Genomic DNA, 26,659 nt, shown 5'->3' with positions numbered 1-26,659 from the left:
TCGTTAATCGGGCCCACTTTAATTTATTGGGCTCAAATAATAATGGGTTGAAATGAAGCCCTTTTTTTTTTATTTGCATGGGCTTTCATAAGGCCCACCAACTCACATTTATGAATGGGCTTATTATGAATTTCAATTATTATTGGCCCAATTTTTTTTTTTTACTTCAAACAATAACCAGCTGAATCCTGAATTGCTTAACAGAATTCTACTTTAATTCATATAAGTTACCTTTTATATAAATTCTGAATTCTGATTCATATTTTAATACGTTTCTGAATTCTGATTTATATTTTAATACGACATCTATTCATGATTCACATTATTTTATTTATTATACTAAATTTATATAAACTTCCCGCAGCGTAGCGCAGGCCTTCACTAGTAAATATTGATTGGAGAGTTGATTTTTTTTTTAATAAGAAAGAAAAGAGAAATATGGAGAATAAAGTGATAGTGAATGTGTCCTACAAAAACTTACTTCAAGAATACTGTCAAAGATGAAATTGCTGCTACCACAATATCATACTTATCAAGAATGACCTATTCACGTTTCAAAATTTTATTTGTTTGTTGAATTTGGAAATTCAACTTATATGGGTGATAAGAAAAAGACCAAGAAGGAAGCAGAACATGAAGTGGCGCATTTTGCATTCATGAGTATTACATGTGACGCCCCAACTTCCTAGAACAACTCCCGTCCTAACACGCTTAACTCTCTTAACCTCTTGGGCCTTGCCACCACCCAAAATGCTTAAGTCGAATTAAGAGTTCTACCCCTATTATATCTTATATATAGGACTATTTGGGGTCTCACAATCTCCCCCCCTTTAAGCCTTGACATCCTCGTCAGGCTCAGACTCACAAGTACCAGGCAATGTGAGACTCGTCTCGCTAGCCTTGTCATTCCGACTTCGGCTCAGTCAAAACTCATCTCACACTTCCGGCTGGTAATTGGCTCTGATACCAACTATAACGCCCCAACTTTCCAGGAGGGTCACACCATCCTAGAACTACTCCCGTCCTAGCACGCTTAACTCTCTTAACCTCTTGGGCCTTGCCACCACCCAAAATGGTTAAGTCGGGTTAAGAGTTCTAACCCTATTATATCTTATATATAGGACTATTTGAGGTCTCACATTACAGGTATGATGTCTCTTAATCAAAGAAATATTTATTCAGAGAAATTTGCAAAGAATTTGAAGAAAGCAAATATTTCCTTAGAGAAGAAAAATATGGCACTGACTATAGAGAACATATCCCTGGAGAATGCAATCAATAAGCAGGCCTCCAAAATTAGAAGTTTGATTTCAGACAAGACAACGTTACAGGAAAGACTTCAAGATTATGAAGATTTGGTCGAAGAAGACGACAATAGTTATGCATAAACAAACTTAAGGGGGAATGTTAGATTATAAGTTTGTTTATTTGTTTGTTATTTACTTCTTTTGATGAAAGGTTGTGTACTTTATGAAAGGATTTGTCCATTCATAAGGTTGTGTCTCTTAGTTTAAGGTTGCGTCATTTAGTTTCGAGTTGTGTCCTTCAGTGAAAGAATGCTTGTTTTAGTGAAAAGTTGTGTTATTTCGTACTCTATAAATAGAGAGTATGTTACTTGTTATTTTTGTGTGGATCAAGTTGTATAATAAGTTCTTGTGTATTGAAGTTTAGTTACATTTAATAAATTCGGTTGTTCTAGTTTTAAATGCTTTTGTAGTTCCTTTGATATATAATTGCCCACGTACACAAGGTGGATTTAGTTTACAAAATTCGGCGAAATTTTTATTTAGTTGCAAAAATTTTAGCATATATACTATTGTAGTTCAAATTTTAGCAAAATTTTAGCAAAAATGTTAGTAAATATACTATTGTTGTAAGGTACCGAACTTCTACGGTTATGAAGTTTCGGTGGGAACTTGCTCGAAAAGTTATTGGAGTAGTTCCGGTGAAGTTCGAGAGCATTCGGGTGTTTTCGGTACGCGTCGGGCGCGAAAACGGAACTCGAAAAGCTATGATTGGACTTTGGCCGAAATCCAGCAAAGCGTGGATGAAAGGATGGTTTAAACGCGCTCGAAAACGTGTTTCGGGGGTCTCGGTGCGATTTGAAATGAATTGGAGGCCCCGGGAGCGAAAACGAGCGAAAACGGACCAAAAGCTGAAATTGCTGGAAATTTGGCTAAGTCCTGGAATTTCGGGTTTTCTGGACCTACGGGGTCCAGACCCTGAGCCCGAAAATGGCCCAGAAAGTGCAGGGACTGATTGGTAATTGTGTGTTGACTTATAGGGGAAGAGGCCTTGTAAGGAAGTGAATTCTCGAAATTCGAGAGTTGTACTTCGTTCAGGATCGACTAATTATCGAGTGGGAAGGCTTCGGAAAAGTTGGAGATGTCCAAAATACAAAAAGTGCTTTGGAAATCGAGTCCACGAGAGCGAATAATGCAAAATCTGCACTTGGCAGATTCTGCTCTCGGGGACCGGTCCCTGGCAGGGAAGGACCGGTCCCAGTAGCTAGTGGTTGCGGGATTGCCTGATGTAATCGGTCCCTGGGCTGAGGGACCGGTCCCCGTAGGTGAAACCCGCGGGAGAAGTGGAAATTTGGCTAAGTCCCGAGAGGTCAGCTCTCGGGAACCGGTCTCTCAGGAAAGACCGGTCCTCAAGGGTCCGGTCTCTCGGGCAGGGACCGGTTCCCGTACGCGTGAATTTTGGGAAGGTCCTAAGGGACCGGTCCTCCCGACCAGGGACCGGTCCCTCCACGCAAAATCTACCCAGGCAGAGCTGTTTGAGGGAAGTAAAGTTGAGGGGCTTAGCTGCATTTGTTACATTAGATGGAGAGTATTAGAGAGAAAAGCTCTCTCTCTTTCTCTCATCTACTCCGTAACACCCCTCCCTCTCTCCCTTAGCTCTCCCTCTCTCTCTCAAGGAAAAGAAGAAAGAAAAGAGAAGGAGAAGAAAGAAAAGAGAAGAAGAAGAAGGAGAGCTTGGAGAAGATCATCTCCACCACCTTTTTCTCTCCCTCTTCATCCTTTTGGAGTAGCTCAAGAGGTAAGCTACCAACCCTAGTATGGTTAAGCTTAGGGCTTTTGGATTTTTGGCTTTTGAAATGAGGTCAAATGGACCTCTAGCACCATTAATGGTGGATTAGAGCTTGAGGCTAGGGTTTCATGGTGCAAATTGCAAGATGTGAACCCTAGGGCACCCAAATGGGGGTTTTGGAAATATATGAGATTGATCTCATTTGATAGCTTGTAAACCTAATTGATAGGTATCTAAACGCGGGGGCGAAGTCGGATTTCGATTCGTTGAGCGGGTGAAAAGCTATCAGCGAAATATAGTCGATTAAGCACCGTTTTGGACCAAGGAGGTCGAGACCTCGTCGTAACATTCGGCGAGAAGCATTTCTAGAACCTTCGTACCTCAAAAGGTGGGGAGTGTCATCCCGAAGCAACCGAACTCTCTATTATGTCTTAGAATAACATATAATCCCATCTCTTACATGTTGTATTGTAGGATTTCATTGTAGTACCTTTTCCTTATGCTTCTAAATGTTAATCTAGTGTACATGGAATACTTGGTGAAATGGATAGGTAAGGATTGGGTTGGAACGTGGATCCTACAGTGCTAGAGGAAAGAGATGATCTCGATGGTTATTTAGTAACATAGAGAGTGGCATCTAAATGTTTAAAAAACAGAACGAGTGGCATTATGTAGTGTATTTGACACTAGAGGTTCATGAACTTAGGGATAGGTGGATTCCCTAGTAAATGACTCGTGAACAATGAACTTAGTATAGCTAAGTAGATATGCATGAATGTCGGAATGGATGAGTTCCGAGAGAATGTTGGCCCTAGTTCGTAGAGTATCCTCACGTGGAGAGGATAGATCAAGCTCACGGTCTGTTATTCGGGATGGTAAAGCCATCCATATCCTCACATGGAGAGGATTGTCGTCGAGTACTCCGGAGTGTCGGGCGATTAGGACAGAGTGGATGTCCGCAGACAGTCCCGGGTTCGAGGGCACATGGAGACTCCATACCGAATGGGATGGATATGTGAGGCGTAGGCGAACCCAAGAGTTTCGCCATAGATTGGGTAAATGAAAAGTTAATATTGTCATCGGACATTGCTTATTGAACATGGATTGAACTTGTTAGCATGATAGTAAACCTTTACTAAATGATGCATGCATTCATTTCACATAATTATGGGCATAGTAGCATAGTTTTCCTATTATGTCTTTACAGCTTTGATATACATATCTATCTATTTCGTTGTTACTTGTGCCCACTTGGACCTAGTGGGGAGATCGTCGGAGTCGGCGGTCGAGCTCACTGGGAACTATGGAAGATAGTTCTCACCCCACTTTACTTCCATGGCTAGGTACAAGTTTGCCGGGCGAGGACCGCGGCAAGGGCATCGCGCCCGACCAGTGAGGATTATTGGTAGAGTAGTAGCTTTCCTTTTTCATTAGCACACCTATGTATTGAGAGAGATTCATGTAGGTGAGGACTTTGGAGAGCTATGTACTTGATGAAAATATGTATTCATTTTGAGGAAAAAAATGCAAATGTGATGTAATAGTTAGTAAGTTCTCTCTTTATTTCACTTGTGTATCTTATGGATTACTTGCTCTTTGTTGTTGGCGCTGTTTGTGCCCCGTTGATTGGGTACTTATAGAATTTAAAATCCTGGGTAAATTCTTGTACTCGATCTGTTGTTGAGCCTTAGGCGGACAAAGGAGGTGCTGTCCATTCGGCCTCCGTTTGCCGCGCCCGAACCGTGCCAAATTGGTAGAGGTTTCGGGGTGGGGGCGTGACAGGCCTCAACCCTTCTTCTCCTTCTCCCTCAGCCCAAGCACCAACACAACACACCACACACATGGAGGTAGTGAGAGAAACTCCTCCCTCTCTCTAGATATCTCCCTTCTCTCTCTAGATCTCTCTTTCAAATTTGCGGGCTTGGCGAAAAGCGAGCTTGGGAACGTATGGGGAGCATCGGATCGAGTCTTCGTGCGCCCGTTGGAGCGGCGTGCTTTCGACTCGGCGTTCACATTTCAGTAAGTGTTTGGATTTTGGTTAAATCCTTAATGCTTAATATCCTAGTAGTTTCTAGAGTATTTCTAGCATGTTGCTCCATTTAATTTTGGGTTATTTGGAGAATATGTGCATGCTAGGGTTAGAATGGGGGCTTGGGCAAATGAGGGTTTTGATCTCATTTAATCCCATGATTCTCTAATTGAAGGTTAGAGATGAGCCCCGGGTGACTCTAGGTTGCGGATTGGTGGGTGTTCGATTGCCGATTTCGAGATCGAGCTGAACCGAATCACGTCTGCCGCGGGAGCCCGATTGCAAGTGACTACGAGCAATCGGAGAGCGTTACGAGGTGGGTTGTGCTTCACCGAAGTAATTAGGTCACTTCCATGCCAAAGTGAAGTGGTTTGTCATTGATATATGTAGTGGTAGTTGATTACATAAATGAATGCATAGGTGGATACCATGTAAGTGCATGAGATGTTATGTATCGACTACCTTGGACGACAAAGTATTTGCATGTGACATTATGAGAAATATGCTAGATGGTATATAAATGTTGACATTGTGAGATCATGCTAGATTACATATGCATGTGGACATATTGTGAATATGTGTCGGATTCATGTAAATGTTGACATTGTGGATTATGTTAGATGAATATGCATGTTAACATATTATAGCATTGCTAAATGGATGTTTGCACTATGAGAATATGTTAGAAAGTATATGCATATGAAAATGTGAACATTGTGGCAACGGAAATGGCATTGACATAACAATGAGAACATAGAGACATTGTGACATTGTGGCATTAGCTAGAGACATTGTGACATTGTGGCATTAGCTAGAGATATTGTGACATTGTGGCATTAGTTAGGGACAATGTGATTACTCATTATATATGAGGATTGGGATTGATGTTTATCCCGGCTTGATTACCACTAGTTGGTAGGGTATCCTCATCTTGGAGGATTGGATCATGCTCACATACGTCTGTTTCGCTTGGCGGTGGTCGCTCCACCCAAACAGTGGTCTCCTGAGTACTTCACAGTAGTTGCAGACGTAGTTGTCCCGCAGACGGTCCCAGGTGAGTGTAGTGGATGCTCCTCACGATTGTAGGGATTTGGTTGTGAGTCGGGACTCAACCTTCGGGTTAGCCGGAAAGATTGGATTACAAAAAGGCAAATGATTGGGCTGTGGACGCAGCAGAGTGCGCGGTACTCCGCGTAGGATTGACTCGAGGCCGAGTCGGGTGGTTAGCTTGACTAAGGTAGAGGAAACCTTAGGAGCAAATGACCAATGATATAAAATGGCAAAAGGTATAAATGGTAGACATGATCTATGGATAGCGAGATAAAAAGTAGTATCGGATGATCTACTTAGTTGATTGCATGATTTACATTTGCATATTACATGTCTTGAGGCATACGCATGTATTTAATTCTTTGTGGATATCTGTTGGACTAACATGATTGCAGTGCCTCCTTTGGACCTGGTGGGTTGATCTTCTCCCTTGGGTTGCCGTACCCACTGGGAACTATGGATATAGTTCTCACCCCACGTTGTTTTGGGGGATTTCAGGTTGACACGCGAGCGGCGCGGCGGTGCGAGGAAACGGCGTAGTTCCGTAGATAGCGCCCTACCATTGTGACCAGAGATAGTGGTACCCCGAAGTAGTCTAGCTTAGGGGTGGAAATAGAAAGATCAAACTTGTAATAATTTGAAATCAATGATTGTATTTGGAAGTTGAATGTAATTGGAAAATATAATATGTAAAAATGCAGGTATGTAAATGTTTGTAATAGCATAGTTTGTATTTATGTTGTTTGATACCTTCCTTATGCAATCAGTGTATGAATACTGTTCCTGTTTGGAACCTCTTGTATTGTACTGTTGCGACGCCTAGAACGTACAAGGGAGACTCTGTCCGTTCGGCAGTCTGTTGGCGGCCCGAACCCGACCAAAGAGGCGGATCGCGGGATATGACAATTGTAGTTAAATTGTTTAGCTTCAAATCTTTGGATTGGCATGACTAATGATGAAATCTGAACTGTGAGCATGCTAAACCTATTATAGAAGAATTTAGATCTGAAATTGAGCTTAAAACATAAAAAAAAAAAATCTGCAGTATTTCATTTTGACGCCCCATCGTTAGGATTTAGCACTAGTAGTTGTTTGTACCTGTGTCTCGTACTTGGTAGAGGGTTGTGAGTGTTTGGATTAGTGTAGGATGGGTTTACTATTGTGCTAAGGGGCCGAGTAAATTTTTTACAATAGTTATTAGACTAAGTCTATAGTGGGGTGCCGTTTGGATTGAAGATGGTCCCGGATTTTCAATTTTTGCATCGAATAGTGCCTGGGGCACACGAGCCATAGTTTTATGATATAATTGATCATTTGTATCGACTACAACCTGCACGAGCCAAATTTGAGTTCAACGGAAATTACGCATTTGCTCCGCTGGGTAGCTCCCCGAGTGCCACTCCGAAGTGAAAACCTTTTCGCGTTGATATGGCAGCAGCCCTTTTGGGGATCTACCTTGGACCAGCCACCTGCGAAGGTCGTGAGTGGTAGTAGGTTGGCATCAGCTTGACCGGACTTGGAGGCAGTTATGTGGATTGAGTTGTTTGTACGGACTCTATAGTTTGTTGATGCATTCATCATCATAGTAGTTTTTACTTGAGCATTAGTAGTATAGATGCATAGTAGCTGTAGATTTCTTTCCAACACCACTACTTATAGTTCCTTACGTACCCAGCTTTTTCTTTCAGCTTTTGTAGACTTAGTGAGTAGGCAGTCGGCATTGGTGATGGTGCCCACTGAGAACTACTTATTTATAGTTCTCACGTCCTTTGTTGCTTCTTTTCTTGTAGAGCCCTCCATTCCTATCACTACTACTGATCGAGGTAAGGGAGTCGCGAATTAGATTACTGCCTGTCCTTGCTGGATGTGCTTGAGGAGTACCTGAGTTAGCTAGTTTTTGGGAGGGTAGTCCATTGTACATATAGTTTTAGATATGTTTTATTTCAGCTTATGTGAGATGTAAGTGTATCTGGTGGATTTAGTTGTGTACTATTTTTAAGCATGTATGTACAATGAATTTCTTTTAGTTAAGCAGCTTTTATTTCCACTTTGGCACTTGCTTGTAATAGCTCTTGTAGAGATTATAAGTACTTTTTTGCTTCGTGTACATAGGGCTACTTGTATATACAACGTATCTGTTGGCAAGCCTGGATTCAACTACAACTTAGGGCGTGACAAATTAAGTTAGCATCAAAGCTTAAGGATAGATTGTCAGAACTTAGAGAACTCTAGACTTTTGGCAGACCTTAGGAAAGCAAGTCGTAAGAGAGATGATTTGCTATGAAGTCTGCTATTGAATTGTTAGAAACTCTCCCGGGAGTGCGGAGGGTGATCGAAGGAAATATTTCTTTTTATGCCAGATGATTATGTCAGTTGCAGACGACTTTCTTTGTAGTTAGTGTTTGTATTCAAGTGCTACATCATGTATGTACAAAGGAGACCCTGTCCGTTTGTATGTACAAAGGAGACCCTGTCCGTTTGTACAGGGGATCCTTTATCCATGTGGCGGGTCTGTGGGCGTCATGGGGTGTCTTTAAAGGTGTTAAAAAAAAAACTATATATTTTTTCGTTGGTTTTTTCTAGAACGGATTTTCAAAAGAACCCCGGGGCGTGACACAACCACACACAGACGTTCGATTTGATGAAATGAAAATTAAATATGAGACATTAATAGAAGAAGAGTCACCTCAGAAGAAACCAACAATAGAACTCGTCACAAATAGTTCGTGTAAGAATTTATCCGGCACAAAAACAAAATACAAATCGCAGCGGAAAAAATATTGTACCTTTAGAAATTTTTCCAAAACAAAAATCCATATCACATATGAACCAAATCAAAAACAAACCAATCCAGTGCTGGTGGATCATTCTCATGTTACAGTGTAAAATAATAATCTAACCTAAACAGATTTGAAGTTCAGGCTACATCACCTCATACCAATTAAGGTCCCTTGATCTACTGTACGGTTGAAACTGAGATTCCAATTAGCCGCGCACGTGTTCGGCCTCTACGCGTATCCACACAGAATTGATACAAATCCAACGTCTTCCGTCGCACGGAACAGATAAGTCGTAGATTACGAAGACGGTGCTAGCAGTCTTCTGATATCTACGTTCTCTTTTAATGAAATAATGTGAACTTGACGAAAGATTGAGAGAAAAGAATAATGTGAATCTCCTTCACATTAATTTTGGTGTGTCGCCTACTAATGAAGCCGTGCCTCCTCTTTGTACATCTCTTAATAAAATCGTACAAATCAGCACATCCCGCAATCTGTTGTAACTAATTAGATCATATCCAATTAGTTTCCATACTAATTGGATCATATCCAATTAGTTGCCATATAGGATAAGAAAAGTAAATTTACACTTATCCTTATGGGTATTTTATCTTTATCTCTCTCATTGATAAATTTAATTTAATTAGATTTTATCCATTAAATTATAATTAAATATTCATATTTAAATCTAATCTAATTATCTCATAATAATCTATGAATATTTAATTATTCTCTAGTCTAATTAGAGATTAAATCTTTCGTAATATTCAAATTATAATTTCACACTATTTCCACTAAACCGTTTAGTGTATTAAACTCATCTTGTCATATTGGATGCACACAATTCCTAGTGTGTGTGACCTCAAAGGTCCATTATCATTCGGCAATAGAGTTCAATATCAAATTCTTCAATATTGAATCAGAACTCTTCTAATCTATAAAATAATTTATTTTAAATTATTTTTACTTCTCTCACTGTCCGTGAGTGACACCTAGCAGTATATCACGACAATCCAGAATGGTGATGAAGAATGAACCTTTCCGCTTACAGTTACCGTATGATTAATTCCTTTCAACACACAACGTCCCGATCGAACCAAAATTATGGTTACTCGCCAAATCTTATTATTCGATCATAAGACTAGAATATCTAAAACCGACTCAATATGGTAACACAGCTGGAAACTCTTTCCACACACCACGTACCCTGGCCAGGGATTTTTCAAGTCGAGTCTGATAACCTACATAGGGCGTTCTCTCTCTCAATATCGAGAGTATTGAATCCCTTATTGCGCACTCACATGCCTCCCCATATAAACTACTACAGCCAATCAGTACCAGACGTAAACCAATAATTAGAGTCTATGTATTAGTACAGTCAAACAGTAGCAATCTATGTGTGAAGCAACCATGATGCCTCAAGTCCGAGGAGTACTTCACACAACTGTAGCAAAGAACTAGTCAATGGCGAATATGGAACCATGTGACTATTCAACTAAATGGTCATGCTCGGTGTACTTGTTCACTAACAAGCACCTACATGCTTACTTTAGTGTCCCTACACTAATGACTTGAGATTCGTCACCTCAACATAAAAGTGTAGCATGCACCGGCCTATCCGGAAATATCATCGTCCTTATGATATTCCTATGGCTAGGAGCATTTAAGAATCTTGTACAAAGAAATATATATCTCAAATTCCTAACTCTTAGGAATATATTTTCTTAACGAAGATTTAACGGACGATTCATATAAATGTATTGTACTGCTAACAATAAATATGAATAAAACTTGCCCTTTATTAATTAAGAAAAATACTTAATATGTCCACAAGCCTATGTCACCGATTGGCTTTAGGGTTTATCACTAACAATCTCCCACTAACACTAATGCCAATCGCTCATGTATCTCATACCCATTCTTTCTAAATGCACATCCAGCTTTCGAAGTGTGAGCGGCTTAGTAAGGGGATCCGCTATATTGTCTACGGATGCTACTTTCTACACAACAATCTGACGCTCATCTATAAATTGTCGGATGATGTGGTAGCGTCGATCTATATGCTTGGACTTCTGGTGAGACCTCGGTTCTTTAGCTTGCGCTATAGCTCCATTATTGTCACAGTAAAGTGGCATTGGCTCTTCAATAGAGGGCACCATTCCTAGTTCCGTAGAACTTTCGAAGCCAAACTGCCTCCTTTGATGCCTCAGATGCTGCAATGTACTCTGCCTCAGTGGTGGAATCTGCTATTGTATTCTGTTTGGAACTCTTCCAAATGATAGCCCCACCATTCAATATGAAGACATGCCTTGATATTGACTTTCTATCATCAACATCCGACATGAAGCCTGAATCTGTGAAGCCTTCTAACGTTAGCTCATTTCCACCATACACTAAACACAAATTTTTAGTTCTTCTCAAGTACTTAAGGATATTCTCCACAGCAGTCCAGTGTTCTTCACCTGGATTGGACTAATATCTGCTCGTAACACTTACGGCATGTGCGATATCTGGTCTTGTATATAGCATAGCGTACATGAGACTTCCTATTGCGGAAGCATAGGGAATTTTGCTCATATGCTCTCTTTCCTCAGGTGTTTTAGGACACATCATCTTGGAAAGATTAATTCCATGTCTAAGAGGAAGAAGACCCCTTTTGGAACTTTCCATGTTGAACCTTTTCAACACATCTTCTATGTACATCTGCTGTGACAAACCGATTAACCTCTTAGATCTATCTCTATAGATCTTAATTCCGAGAATATAGGCTGCCTCTTCTAGATCTTTCATTAAGAAATTTTGAGACAACCAAACCTTGACAGAGGTCATCAAACCTGCATCATTTCCAATCAAAAGAATGTCGTCCACGTACAATACAAGAAAGACAAGCTGGCTCCCACTAGTCTTCTTGTAAACACAAGGTTTATCTTGATTTCTCACGAAGCCAAACGTTTTGACTGCATCATTGAACCATGTGTTCAAACTCCTCGAAGCCTACTTCAATCCATAAATGGACCTCTGAAGCTTGCATACTTTATGTTTCTGGCTATCAGACACAAATCCCTCAGACTGCTGCATATATATGTCCTCCTTTATGAATCCATTGAGGAAAGCAGTTTTTACGTCCATTTGCCATATCTCATAGTCATAGTATGCGGCTATGGCAAGTAACGTTCAAATGGATTTAAGCATGACCACAGGAGAGAACGTTTCTTTATAGTTGAGACCTTCTCGTTGACTGTAGCCTTTTGCTACAAGTCTCGCCTTGTATGTCTCTACTTTTCCATCCACACCAATATTTTTCTTGAAAATCCATTTACAACCAACAGGTACTATACCTTCGGTGGATCAACAAGAGTCCATATGTGATTGGTATACATTTGAGTCCATCTCGGACTTCATAGCTTCTTGCTATTTTATTGAGTCGATGTCTGACATCGCCTCTTCGTAATTGGTAGGATCATCCTTGCGATCACTATCGCCAATGAGGAACATTTCCTTTGTGCATTCCATAACGAAATCTCGATATTTCTCTGGAGGTTGGGATATTCTACTAGATCTTCGAGGTAATTGTGTAATAGTGGGTTCAGTTTGAATAGCTTGTTCAGATTGTTCTAGAGAAATTGTTTGCTCATTTGAGACCATCTCTTTGAGCACTATCTCCTTTCCGGCACCACCTTCTTGGACAAACTCTTTTTCCAAAAATATTGCATGTCGGCTAACAATCACGTTTTGTTCATTTTGAAGATAAAAATAGTATCCCATAGACTCCTTGGGATAACCAATAAATCTTCCTTTATCCAACCTAGCCTCCAATTTATCTGTTTTAAGTTTTTTAACAAAAACTAGGCATCCCTAAATCCTTAAATGATTGAGACCCGGTTTTTTTGTCAAACCACATCTCATGCGGAGTACAAGGAACAGATTTTGAAGGCACTCTGTTTAGAATGTAAGCTGCGGTTAATAGAGCATAACCCCAAAGAAATAAAGGTAAGTGTGTGAAGCTCATCATCGATCGTACCATATCTAATAAAGTACAATTCCTTCTTTCTGAAACTCCATTCAATTCCGGGGTTCCAGGAGGTGTCCATTGCGAGAGAATACCGTTTTCTTTGAGATAATTTAGAAATTCTGCACTAAGGTATTTGCCTCCTCGATCTGATTGAAGAGCCTTAATACTTTTTCCTGTCTGCTTCTCTACTTCATATATGAACTCTTTGAACTTTTCAAAGGTTTCAGACTTGTGTTTCATAAGAAACACAGACCCATACCGTGAATAATCATCGGTAAAAGTCACAAAGTAGAGATAACCACCTCAAGCCGTTTCACTAAATGGTCAACACACGTCTGAGTGCACAATGGCAAGTAACTCTGTGGCTCGCTCTCTTTGTCCAACAAAGGGTGACTTGGCCATTTTGCCTTGAAGACAAATGTCACGCCCGGGTACCAGCGGAAGCATATCCGGTACGTGCACAGACCCGCCGTACACCTGCAGTATATAAGGCGTCTACAAAGAAGCAATCGATAGGAAGTAGAACATAGAAAATCCTATCCTGATATCAGAGCAAAGTACAAGTCGATATACTAAAAGCAAAAGAACAACAACTATACAATCCAAAATCTCGACAAAAGAGAAGTATCACAACTGTAGTTCTCGGTCCAAATAGTAAATATACATCACGGGTATACAAAAAGTAGATACAATGGTAGTCTCTCTATACATAGGGACATCACCGTCGGCCATAGCCCGAGTACCAAGGTGATCGACTAGCATGCTCCTAGCAAAGTCTAGCTAGACGCGACTCCCTTGCCACGATCCCTAGCCTCTCCTGTAACAAGCTCTGTAAAAACAACCACCAAAAAGGGCGTGAGAACTATTAACAATAGTTTCCAGTGGGTAAGCCGCCAGCCTCGGCGAATTACACCACTAGGCTCATGATGTACTAAATGAAAATAAAAGCGGTAATTTGCATGATATATTTCCAATGCTAACAAGTAATAAACATGTAAGCAACATGTAATGATACTTTCTACAGTAATGAATTAACTGGTTACATAAAGCTTAGCAACTACGGTAAGCATAAAGATAACATGAACATAAGCATAAAATGTGTAAGTCACTACTGTACACTGTAACTGGTAATCATTCATTACTATCCAATTTCCATTAGCACTTTCCTTTCATTCACAGGGACCTGCTCAAGGTAGTCCAGCTTGCGCCGCGCCTAATGGCCCCGTGGTAGTGTACACTCCCCACGGCAATCCACTTCGGCACCCAATCCCGCACGGGCGAGCAACTGTCGCGTAGGCCAACTCCGGAGTGCCGGCTTGTAGGGAGCTACCCTCACAAGCGTGTGCGAATGAGCACGATGGCAAGCAAGCAAAGTCCACAGCCCAACATGTCTCAACTATCACAATTTAGCTCACAATATTCTCGCTCTCGATTCTTTGATCGGAATTCCAATATAACCAATATTGACCACAACTAGTATCCACTAGATTAATAAACATGTGAGAGTAATGCTAATTTACATATGACATTCGAAACTTTCATAGTCATAAAACATGTTCTCGTTCTCGACTATATAATCAATAAAGTTACAAGCATGTCATTGTTCTCTACTTTCTAGGAACATAGTAACTTGTACTAGAATGTCATTCAACTGAATTAAACATGAACATAAATACTTTATGCATGTGTGTATCCACTCTACTTCATAGAGGTTCTATTTCAATTATATCAAATGTTGTGATGATAAATATATCAAACCCTTTATTAATCGCATAATCATAAAAATGCGCTACTAAACCAATTCTATAGTTACATATAGAACATAGGGGAGCTTCACTTGCTCTGGTTAGGTCGAACCCACCTAGTACTAGGCTCCTCCAAATAGTCACAAGAAGTCCCACTAATCAGCTCACCAAGGCTCCAATCCTGCTGAAAACAAACATCAACACCGTGTCAAAAAGACGACCGAAATGTCCGATTTCGGCCTAATTTGCACTTAGTACAAAGTAACCCCTTAAATCCCTATTTTGGGCTAGTGTAATACCTCAAGTTAAGCTTCCAAAAGGCCCTCCAATGCCAGTCGAAGGCGGTCCAAGGGTCAATTACCCTCTCGCTACGAACAATACCGAAACGGCATCAATAAAGTCGATTATAAGCTATAATAGTCGAAGTCTTGCGAGATTAAATTTCTAGCTGAAATTCCTGCTTACCCTTGGTTAGAACACCTTCCAAACTAGATCCCCAGGTCACCAAACTAGCTTAATTTAGTTCGCAAACCTGCTGCGAAGAGAAAAGCTCAAACTACATCAATTTGATCAACTAACCCGCGTATAGGTTCAAAATAGCTTCATAAACAGCTAAACATCTCTAATAAGCTTCAAAGTAGCTTATCCCTGATCTAAGGAGGTTCATTCACAGCTAATTCACTCATATTTACTTGCTGAAACCTCAGTTTAAAACAGTTAAACAGTTGGAAGCAAAAAAAAGCCCGAAATCAATACTCAATCTGACGAATAGAACGTTGATAACAGAAAAGTTGAGTCGGTTACCTTATCGAACATCCAACCAGTACTCTACTGGTCCAGAGCTGTGAAAAGCTCTCCAAAATACTCCCTCACACGTCCACGTAGGCTCAGCGACGCTGGCAACCAGCGGAAAACCAACGTTGCGACGAAAACGAGCAAAATCGGCGATTTCTTTGTAGAGAGAGAAAAACCCTAGAGAGAGAGAGAGAAAATGGTGCAAGGGCCTTTCTCTGAGCTCTAGCATTATCTATGGAGCTCCAGAGGTCGTGCTGGATTCAAATAGATAGGATCAAGATATGGAATTACCAATATAACCTTGCTGCCACGTTTTACCATTGTGTACCGGTACACCATGATGGCTGTACCGGTACACCAAGCAGAAAACTGCTGATTTCGCCAGATCAGCGCACTTTCTTGCTTTTAACCCTCCAATCACTCTCTAACTTGTTCAAAAACTTGTCCAAGTCATTTAGAATATATAGGATAGTTCCACATTTCAATCCACACACTCGAACTCTGCAATTTGCGAAAGTTCAGTGTATTACAACAAGACTCACAAACTGGATAAGATTCTAAAGCACAAGTTCCCAAGTGTCTATCCTTGGCCAGTCGGTTTATCCTATCCTCTGCAATATGACCTAGTCGAAGGTGCCATAGATACTTTTGGTTCAGACTATTATCTCTAGGTCTCTTCATTTGAGAATTATTCTCTTTATGTCCAATATTAGCAACATTTCCATCCAGATTTAGAAAGTAGAGATTGTTAACTAAACTACCAGTAGCTATCAATTTATTTTGGAAATAAATAAAACAGCCATTAGTTTCAAAAATAAAACGATAACCAGTTCGAACTAAAGTTGTAACAGAAATCGAATTCCTAACAACTAAAGAAGAATAATAACAATTCTCTAATTCTAAAATATGTTTAGATGGAAGTCTCAAAGAACAGCTCCCTACGACTAACACAGCAATGCTTGCTCCATTACCCACACGTAGTGTCGCGCCCCGCGACTGCCAATTTGGTCGGTTCGGGCACGTGAACAGACGCCGAACGGACAGGACCTTCCCTGTCCGCCCAAGGCTAACAACAGAGTCATGTACATCAAGTTGCCCAGGTAAACCTAAACAATATACATGAAGCACACAAGTGCTAAACAAGCGAGAGCAAGAATCACAAGTAGATAAACAAGTGAATAAAAGAGAAACATCTAGCTAATACATTTTCATACAACCTGTACATAATACATTCACATCTCTAAAATGTAATACAAGTTCAACATCTATAAACATAAGTAGCTCTCCAATATATACATATCAAGATATCTATATACATGGAAAACTCTAATGCAAAAGGAAAAGCCGCTAGCTACTAGGGCGCTATGCCCTTACCGCGGTCCTCGCTCGGTCCACTCGAACTCGGTCATGCAACAAAGTGGGGTGAGAACTATATAAATATAGTTCCCAGTGGGTTTGGCCGCCGACTCTGCCGATCTTCCCACTAGGTCTAAGCAAGCATAAGCAGATAGATAGATAGATAGATAGAAATGAACTGCTATATTCTACTATGCCTTCAAATGCGAAACAATGCATGAAGTGTCATGAATAAAATACAAACATAGTTATGCAATCTACTAACATACACTATGTCTACTCCTGATATGAATGCAAATCTACTATGCTCTTCATGTTCAATACTCAATCAACTTGGCTAACCCGAAGGTTTGCCCTGACTCACTCTTTCAATCTCATAGGTGAGGAGAAACTGCACTCGCATACCGAGACCGTCTGCGGGACAACTATGTCTGCCCCTGTCGTGAAGTACTCCAGAGACCACTACTTGGGTTGAGCGACCACGCCAAGTGTAAACAGACTAGTGAGTATGGTCTAATCCTCACAACTTGAGGATACCCTATCTATAAGGGTCATAGTGCCTTTACCGCACTGATTCCAATGCATAATCCAATAATCGGGAACTCTACTATCCCTAGAATCATGTCATATGTCATAATGTGTTGCTATACTAGATTCGATGCCACTCGTTCAAATCATTATTGTAAGTGTTTCAACTAGTTTATATGCCACTTGTTCATGTTGTAGTGTTTCTACTACACTAGTTCAACGTCAACTATTATCGTCATTTCAAATTCAAGTTGCCACTTATCTTATCACTATAGGATTCCATGTTACCAAATCTAATTCTCATGCACCCTAGATTCTTGTGTCAAGCTCACAACGCTACACTACTAAGGAACATGCAAGGAAAATAGAAATGTAACTATACTACATCCCATAATGCTATAATGCAACCTATGAAAATATGATCGATAAAACGACTTAGACATAAAAGGAAGCCCAACTGCTTCGGGATGACACCCCCCACCTTCTGGTGATGTCAAGACGCGAGGATTCGAATTTCGTGATTTTCCGTCGCCGCCACGGCCCTCTAAGCGGAAACGAAGCTGAAACGCCCTTTTCGGCAATATCTTTGCGCAGGCTCAACGGATCGCCGAACCGTCTTCACCAGCGCGTCAGGAAACCTAGCAAATAGGTACTAAAGAGATCAATCCCAACTTTCGATCTCTATTTTTCAAAAACCCATTTCTGAACCCTAGATATTAAATCTTGCAAGAATCGACCATAAAACTTCTTGATTCAAGTAATATACATCTATCTAGCATCCAAGAACTCTACTAAAACCATTTCTAGAGCATAAAACATCAATCCTAGAAATCTACCATTAAAGCTTTAAAAGCTTACCTCTCTACAAGCCTCTTCAAGCCGAGGAAGAAGATGTAGAAGACGAAATCCTACGTTAAGCTTCGATCTCCACCGAACCCTCCTCAAGCTCCAACCCTTTGGAGAGCTTCTAGAGAGAGAAAGAGAAAGAAAAAGGGATGAGGAAATGTTCTCTGGCTGAGAACAGATGAGAGGGAGTTGGGACCCTTTTATAAGCTGTAACAATTACATAAAAGCCCCTCAAATAATTGCCATTTGTAACAAATTGCACTCCGCAGTTTTCTACTGTTGGTACCGGTACCAGGGATTTCTGTCACTGGTTACACGACTACGCAGAGGCCAACCCGAGAGCTACTACTCTCGGTTTAATACATGGTACTGGTACCACCCTAATGTTGTACCGGTACCAAGTGCCCAGACTGCAGTTTAGCATTTGTTCGACTTCTGTTTTGCGCCGAGAAATGCTAAAACTCAATTAACTCTATTAGAACTCAACTTTGACCCTTCCAACATCCTTGGAATGTCAAATGGAATATGTCCAAGCATTCCCCTCGCCACACTTTGGTCACTTTGACCAAAAGTGGATTATTAATACGAGGATTCGATATCTTACACGTAGGGTCACCTTGCCGTCCTTCAGTGTTCTACTTCCCTTTAGATCCTGCAATGAATTACAAAGATGTAAGGTACATGCAGAATCTAATACCCAAGAAGAAGTAGAGCCAATCATATTGGCCTCAACGACTAGCATTTGGTTCGTACCTTCAGAAGGCCCCTTTTCAACTTTTCTTTTAGGGTAGAAAGATATTCTTTACAATTTCTCTTCCAATGCCCTTCTTTTCCGCAATGGAAACATTTTCCTTTAGCCTTGCCTTTGTCGGATTTCTTAAAATTGACTTTCTTCACTCCTCTCGATGACTTGAGCTTGGAAAACTTTTTCTTTCCTTTGAACTTTCCTTTTGAAGTTCTCTCAACCGCCATCGCCATCCCGTTTGTTTTCAACGTGCTTTCCGCTATGACTAGCATATTCATAAGCTCGGACAAAGTGGCATGAATCTTATTCATGTTGAAGTTCATAACGAAATGAGAGAACGATTCTGGCAAAGACTGTAGAACTAGATCGATCTGCAAGTCTGTGTCCAAGTTCAAGCCGAGGTTTATCAGCTGCTCCATATCGTTAGTCATTTTAAGACTGTTGGAAATAATAGGCAGCGGAAACTTGTCTCTTTGATATCTCATATCTTGGAAATATCGTTAATCATTTTAAGACAATGTTCACTGACTGACGTGCCTGGAGTCATCTGAGCCCTAAACAATCGCTTTGATATCTCATATCTTGCGGTTCAGCTTTGTGCACCATACAACTCTTGTAAGTGCGCAAGCATCTCATATGCTCGAACATAGTTCTCATGCTACTGTTGCAGCTCATTCGACATAGAGGCCAGCATGTAATATTTGACACGCTGGTCATCATCAACCCACTTGTCTCTCTCCTCAATTTCTTCAAGTGTGGCTTCAGCGATAAGCTCGGGAATTGGAGCTTGAAGAACATAATCAAGCTTTTCAATACCTAAAACAATTTTTAGGTTACGAAGCCAGTCTTGGTAATTAGGGCCGGTTAATCGGTTATATTCCATTATGCGAGAAAGAGGGTTAGAGGCATTCATTTTGTCTGCAGAAAGTAGAGATTTTAGTTAGATAAGTATTTTTCTTTTTAACCTATTAAACTAGGGTCTTTTAGTTTAAAAGGCTCCTCCCACTAATTTTATCGAATTTTTACACTCCCTAAGTAGAAAGACGAAAATCCTCATCCATTAGATTTCTTAGTGGTGATTGGGGTTTCATAAATTACGACTTACCTCACCGGACAGTTTCTTGGAAAGCCGCAATTTAATGAACGGGTAACATCTTACCTCGACACATCTTATGTGCAATCCAATCGTCCTTCGGCCTCTAAGGATTTTACGCCTCACCAGACGGTTCCTTGGCGCAACAACCTTAGTTAAATCTAATCCTCCTCTCCTACAAATATGGAATTATCAAAAGACCCTCATCGGACGGTTTCTTGGATCCATTGATAATGCCATATTGTAGCATCCTATGGCAAGATGTTCGCATAGTTCAAACACAAGTAGCCCCATGGGACCATGCGTGACTACTCAATGTTGAAACAATGCTACATCTTGTGATCGGTGGAAGGCCACGATAGAGCATCAAATGCCCCTTCGTTTCAACTTAATATTTTGTAGGGAGTTTAAAAACTTTAAAATTATATCGGTCTCATCATCACATGTTATATCTCATATAAAATAAATCACAGTTATCACAAACACAAAAATTAATTGCATAGTTTAGGGATGATCATGGACTTTTCTGATTCGACTCGAGCCGATGAGTCAAATCGGTCTATAGGGTGATACACACATATTCTCAACTCTTGAGATTATTTCGCTTGCAAATATTTAGCCATCTTCTTCTGTTGGATCTGATACATCCTTTGATGCCGACGCCAATCCATCAACGCTTGATGTGCACTCTTCTCCAAATAACCCTTATTTCATCTAATCAAAATTACAGGGATTCGCAGATCCCAATTAAAATAAAGATGGCACGCAGGCCCTTTTTAATCTTACAAAATACACCATAAACACAAAATTACAACATCACACATACATTCATAATCAAATCACAGATACATCCATAATCAAATCACAGATGTCTAAGGTTCATGATCATCACCCATCTAAAAAAGTATGCAGAATATAATAACCAAATCGATCTAAACATCGATTAAAAATTTTGGAACTCAATAATATGTTTTTCTTAAGTCTCCACGTATTTATTTTATAGTGTGAAACCAATAAATCGCAGTATGTGCAATTTAAGAAAAACAATATCGATCTAATCAAAAAAGTTCCAAAATTTTAATCAAACCGTACAAATCGTTAATATTTTACATAGAACATGAGAATCGGCTCTGATACCACTGTAAGAATTTATTCGGCACAAAAATAAAATACAAATCGCAGCGGAAAAAATATTGTACCTTTAGAAATTTTTCCAAAACAAAAATCCATATCACATATGAACCAAATCAAAAACAAATCACTCCAGTGCCAGTGGATCATTCTCATGTTACAGTGTAAAATAATAATCTAACCTAAACATATTTGAAGTTCAGGCGACATCACCTCGGACCAGTTAAGGTCTGTTGATCTACTGTACGGTTGAAACTGAGATTCCGATTAGCCGCGCACGTGCCCAGCCTCTACGCGTATCCACACGGAATTAATGCAGATCCAATGTCTTCCGTCGCACGGAACAGATGAGTTGTAGATTACGAAGACGGTGCTAGCAGTCTTCTGATATCTACTTTCTCTTTTAATGAAATAATGTGAACTTGACGAAAGATTGAGAGAAAAGAATAATGTGAATCTCCTTCACATTAATTTTGGTGTGTCATTTACTAATGAAGCCGTCAATATTGAATTAGAACTCTTCTAATCTAGAAAATAATTTATTTTAAATTATTTTTACTTCTCTCACTATCCGTGAGCGACACCTAGAAGTATATCACGGCAATCCAGAATGATGATGAAAAACGAACCTTCCTGCTAACAGTTACCGTGTGATTAATTCCTTGCAACACACAACGCCCCGATCGAACTAAAATTATGGTTACTCGCCAAATCTTATTATTTGATCGTATGACTAGAATATCTAAAACCGACTCAATATGGTAACACAGCTGGAAACTCTTTCCACACACCACGTACCTTGGCTAGGGATTTTCCGAATCGAGTCTGATAACCTACATAGGGCGTTCTCTCTCTCAAAATCGAGAGTATTGAATTCCTTATTGCGCACTCACATGCCTCCCCATATAAACTACTACAGCCAATCAGTACCAGACGTAGACCAATGATTAGAGTCTAAGTATTAGTGCAGCCAAACTGTAGCAATCTATATGTGAAGCAACCATGATGCCTCAGGTCCGAGGAGTACTTCACACGACTGTAGCAAAGAACTAGTCACTGGCGAATATGGAACCATGTGACTGTTCAACTAAATAGTCACGCTCAGTATACTTGTTCGCTAACAAGCACCTGCATGCTTACTTTAGTGTCCCTACACTAATAACTTGAGATTCATCATCTCAACATAGAGGTGTAGCATGCACCCCCCTATCCGAAAATATCATCGTCCTTATGATATTCCTATGGCTAAGAGCATTTAAGAATTTTGTACAAAAAAATATATATCTCAAATTCCTAACTCTTAGGAATATATTTTCTTAACGAAGATTCAACGGACGATTCATATAAATGTATTGTACTACTAATAATAAATATGAATAAAATTTGCCCTTTATTAATTAAGAAAAATACTTAATATGTCCATAAGCCTATGTCACCGATTGGCTTTAGGGTATATTGCTAACAGTTCGATCCAGCAAAACCGTATTGTTCAGCTCGATACTTCTACATTTCCAAGTAAGCTTTGGTCTGACTACTGCTTATTGGCAATTTAGAAGCTAATACTACATTCAAAATTTGATCCACCGAATTTGTGTTATTTCACTAGATACCAAATTTTGATGTAATATTGGAAATCACTTTACTTATTGAAAGCTTAGCTTAGAAGCCAATTTCGAATGTTAAATTATAGCCTTATCCCAACCATAATGTGATCAAGGGCTTGCTTGCTCACTGAGAACCAAGAAGTTCCTAGCATGACAAGTTTCTATAAAGATCAAGGACCAAAGACAAAATCTACAATCATCTGATGCAGATATTAGAATTGTATAGTAACCATACACTTTAGATTGTACTAACACCAGTAATTGCTGTCCTTTGTAGTGGATACTATAGGAAATAATGTAGTCATTCGCATCGAACATGTGTAGCTTCTCGCTATTATATTTTGCTCATTATTATGTGCAAGCATAAGATAATGCAATGAAACACCATGTGAAACACACGCAGAGGCACCTCTTCTCGGAATCAAAAATTCGATTCAAAAGATGGGAGTTCGAGATAGCGGGTCGCTTATTCAAGTAGAACAACATTAGATACATCAATAGCTAGCTCCACTATCTTATTACCTTGCAACATCGAAGAGCTATTCTAGTGCAGAAGCCCAAGTTGAGGCATGTTATCACGAATAAGAAAAGTTTCGACAATCAAACGTTCCAAATTATAAAGAACAACATGTGCTGTCATACATGATACATGCCGCGCGCACAATTGCAGAAAAGAAGTAAATGGAATTCAAATGAGCAGAGAGAGCTAATCACCAACACCAGCAGCAACTTGGAATAATTGGAGGGATACTACATGTAGTCCCATATTTGATGATATTTCAGCATTGTTATTCTCCTAAAAGGAGGTACAAAGATTCAGAGTCTCAAGACATCCAAGTATTTACAAGTTCATCAATATCTTAAGAGAAATGATTCGGTACTTTATTGTATAAAAAATAAAAAAAAAAATCTTAACTGTTGATCAATGGACGATAAAGATTTAATTTTAACATTTAGCTGGTAAAAGGGTTGCTTCATTGAGGCTATTTTTGTGATTAAACTATACAACAATATTTAAAAAAAGTTCTAATTTATATCCTGAATTTACGTATTAATTTACACTAATTTTGGGAATTTATTTATTACCCAAATTGAGACATTAATATAGGCATTAATTTGGGCAATTATTTTAGAAATTTCAGTGTTTCTCAAATTTAGGCATTAATTTAAATTATAGAAACTTTATAAATAGTTCTATTTCTAAATACGTTGAATTTAAATATTAAAATATTAAATAATTAAAATTAAAATATTAAATTTAAGTTAGAAGAATTTAATTTGCATTACTATTTAAAAATTTTGTAATGTTGGTAAATATTTTAATTCAATGTATTTAATATGTTCAATAAACTTTTAAATTCCTATAATTTAAAGTAACTATAGGAATTAAATCTCTTCATTTAAATTCCTATAGTTTAAGAAACTTTTGATCCGTGGGCTCATTTTATCCAATCATTTCTTCTATAAAGTAACTCCTGCGACCCCAAGTGACCCTTTTACATTTCCCTTCCACTGTGAACTCCAATTCTCTATCAATTCTCCTTCAATTTTCTTCCTTCCTCCTCCCTCTTCCCTGCGAGTGCAGCAAGACAGCAAGAACAGCAACAGCAGCTGCAACAGTTTAGAATCTTGGGCTGTTTTGAGGCTTCCAATTGCTGCTGAGGTGTTGATTCGTGATTGTAGTAGAAAACGAAGAGATTGTGGAGCAATCCTAGCATCTCGTTTCCAGGTAAATAGCTCTAAATTGGAGCAAATTTGAGAATTGTGCTGATTTGGAGTGCTATTGGGATTTGATGGTTTTTCTCGATCTGATTCTTTCTAGCTGAGGATTTGCTGGATTCTTGTTAGTTTTTTATTCACTTCTGGTGATTTTGGAGCTACATCTACCTAAATTACAAGTTAGTAAACTGAGATTATTAGTTAATTTGAGTTCTGTTAAAATCGGAACGGCGAAAAATAGATCCAGAAAATAATTTAATGCAAGAAAAGAAAAGATAAGCGGAAAGAACACACCGATATTTACGTGGTTCGGCCAACGGCCTACGTCCACGGGCGAAGACGGAGCAAATAATTTATTAATGTCGAAAAGGCGGAGTACAAAGAAGATCTCTCAAAAGACCAAAACTTAATTAGATCCGAAACGCCGCAACAAGCAACTCCGAAAAAGAGCTTCTCTCAACCCAATCTGTACGGATTCCAAATTAGCACTAATTAGTGCATGGCCTCTGATTAGTCACCGGCGCCTCAAACCGTACGGAACAACACCTTAATTAATTAGCATGGCATGTGCGGCTCCTTCTCAGATACTCAACTAATTAGAGCTCCAACTCCCTCGGCTCATGTTGCTGCCACCGTACAGAATTAGCATAGATGCGGCGTCATTAGAGTTTGCCTCTAATTAGAGCACGGCAGGCCACCAATAACTTAATTAATTTTGCATGGCTCTCTTAATTTGAGTCGCGGCAATTAATTTGGCCGTAGCATGTATTTATAATACATGTCTCCTAAGTAGAGTCTAATCCTAATTCAATTAGAAATTAGATTCCGACTCATAATCCATATATGCCAAATTAAATCTAAATTATATATAATCCTAATTAGATTAGGATTTAACTCCAATTTAGATAACTACAAATCTAAACCAAATATAACAAGTTCTCGGACCCAAATTGGGTTTCCAATGAATTTTTGAATCCAATTCCTTTTCCAGCAAGTTTCTTGTTTGGAGCTGTGATTACTTCGACTTCTCCACCTGTATTGAAGCTAAGAAACTTGGGGGGGGACTTCACTTCCAGCTGATAGAAAGGTAGGATGATCTACCTTTTGTCAAATTTTAGATTGGAAACCTCAATTCTACCGTGAGATGCTGCCTTCCTAAGTTAGAACTCCTTAAACTTGCATGTAGAGAATTTTAATGCCGAAATTGGACTTTATAATGTACAAAATCTGCACTATGACATTATTACGCCCCGTCGTTTGGTATATACTTCTGACCCATGAGCCCAATGCGGTTACTTTGCTAGGGTTATATACTAGGTGGTTGAGCGCGATATGACATTGCCTAAGATCTTTAGACCAACATGATAGGTTGATAAGGCATTTTTCAACTATCCATCCAGTTGATGCATATTTGCATTTTGTTTTACATTTCAGTAGCGGTTAATCGTATTTCTATTTACACTTGATTATTATCTTTCAACTCATTATTGTTATTGTATTTGTTGTACCTCTTCACTACAATCGATTACTCTCTCATTTTTCGATGAGTATAACTTGTCCTCATTGGCTTGCGATACCCACTGGGAAAGCTCATGTTAGTTTCTCACCTCCTATTTTTACAGGTGACATAAGCGGTGAGGGTCAGAATGATGCGTGAGGTGCAGTGTAGCTAGTGAGCTCTGGTGGTCACGTGCATATCCATTGATTGATTCTAATTATCTCTTTCTGTACCCATTTATGGTAATTCGTTAAATAAGTTCTATATTGAAATTGTTCAGTTAAGTTTATTTTTCTTTGGATTAATTAAATAAGTTCGGCTGCTATATTATAGATAGCACCAAGTACTTTGTGCTATCAAATTTTCTGCCGTTAGATTAACCCCTTTGATTATTTTTATCCGTTAGATTATACTATTTAACCAACCACCCACTCAACCCTAGGGGTCCCACATCATCATAACTACATATTTCTCAATCCAAGGACTAAAAAACTAATAGCACCACTATTGATAGTATTCCAGCCTAGCTCTAATTAAGTTGTTGATTTTTGTATTGTGAATTTATAGCAGAAAAGTTTTCTATCCTTCGTGATAGTCATTTTTCAAAAAGGTTAAAATTTCATGTGAGAAATAATTTTTAAAAGATTTTCAACTTTTTCGTAAATCCCTAGTTTTAAAATAAAATTTTCATATGA

General features: G+C 39.3%; 1 long non-coding RNA gene across 1 annotated transcript; it reads left to right on the top strand.

Moving 5' to 3' along the window:
* Nucleotides 24,191-26,269, top strand: LOC109724353. Its single transcript, XR_002219901.1, has 2 exons — nt 24,191-24,476; nt 26,089-26,269. It is a non-coding gene; the product is annotated as an uncharacterized LOC109724353 (long non-coding RNA).

Source organism: Ananas comosus, linkage group 18 (assembly GCF_001540865.1).
Source record: "Ananas comosus cultivar F153 linkage group 18, ASM154086v1, whole genome shotgun sequence".
Taxonomy (NCBI): Eukaryota; Viridiplantae; Streptophyta; class Magnoliopsida; order Poales; family Bromeliaceae; genus Ananas; species Ananas comosus.
The sequence above is the reverse complement of the archived record's forward strand: the minus strand, read 5'-3'. Positions and strand labels throughout refer to the sequence as shown.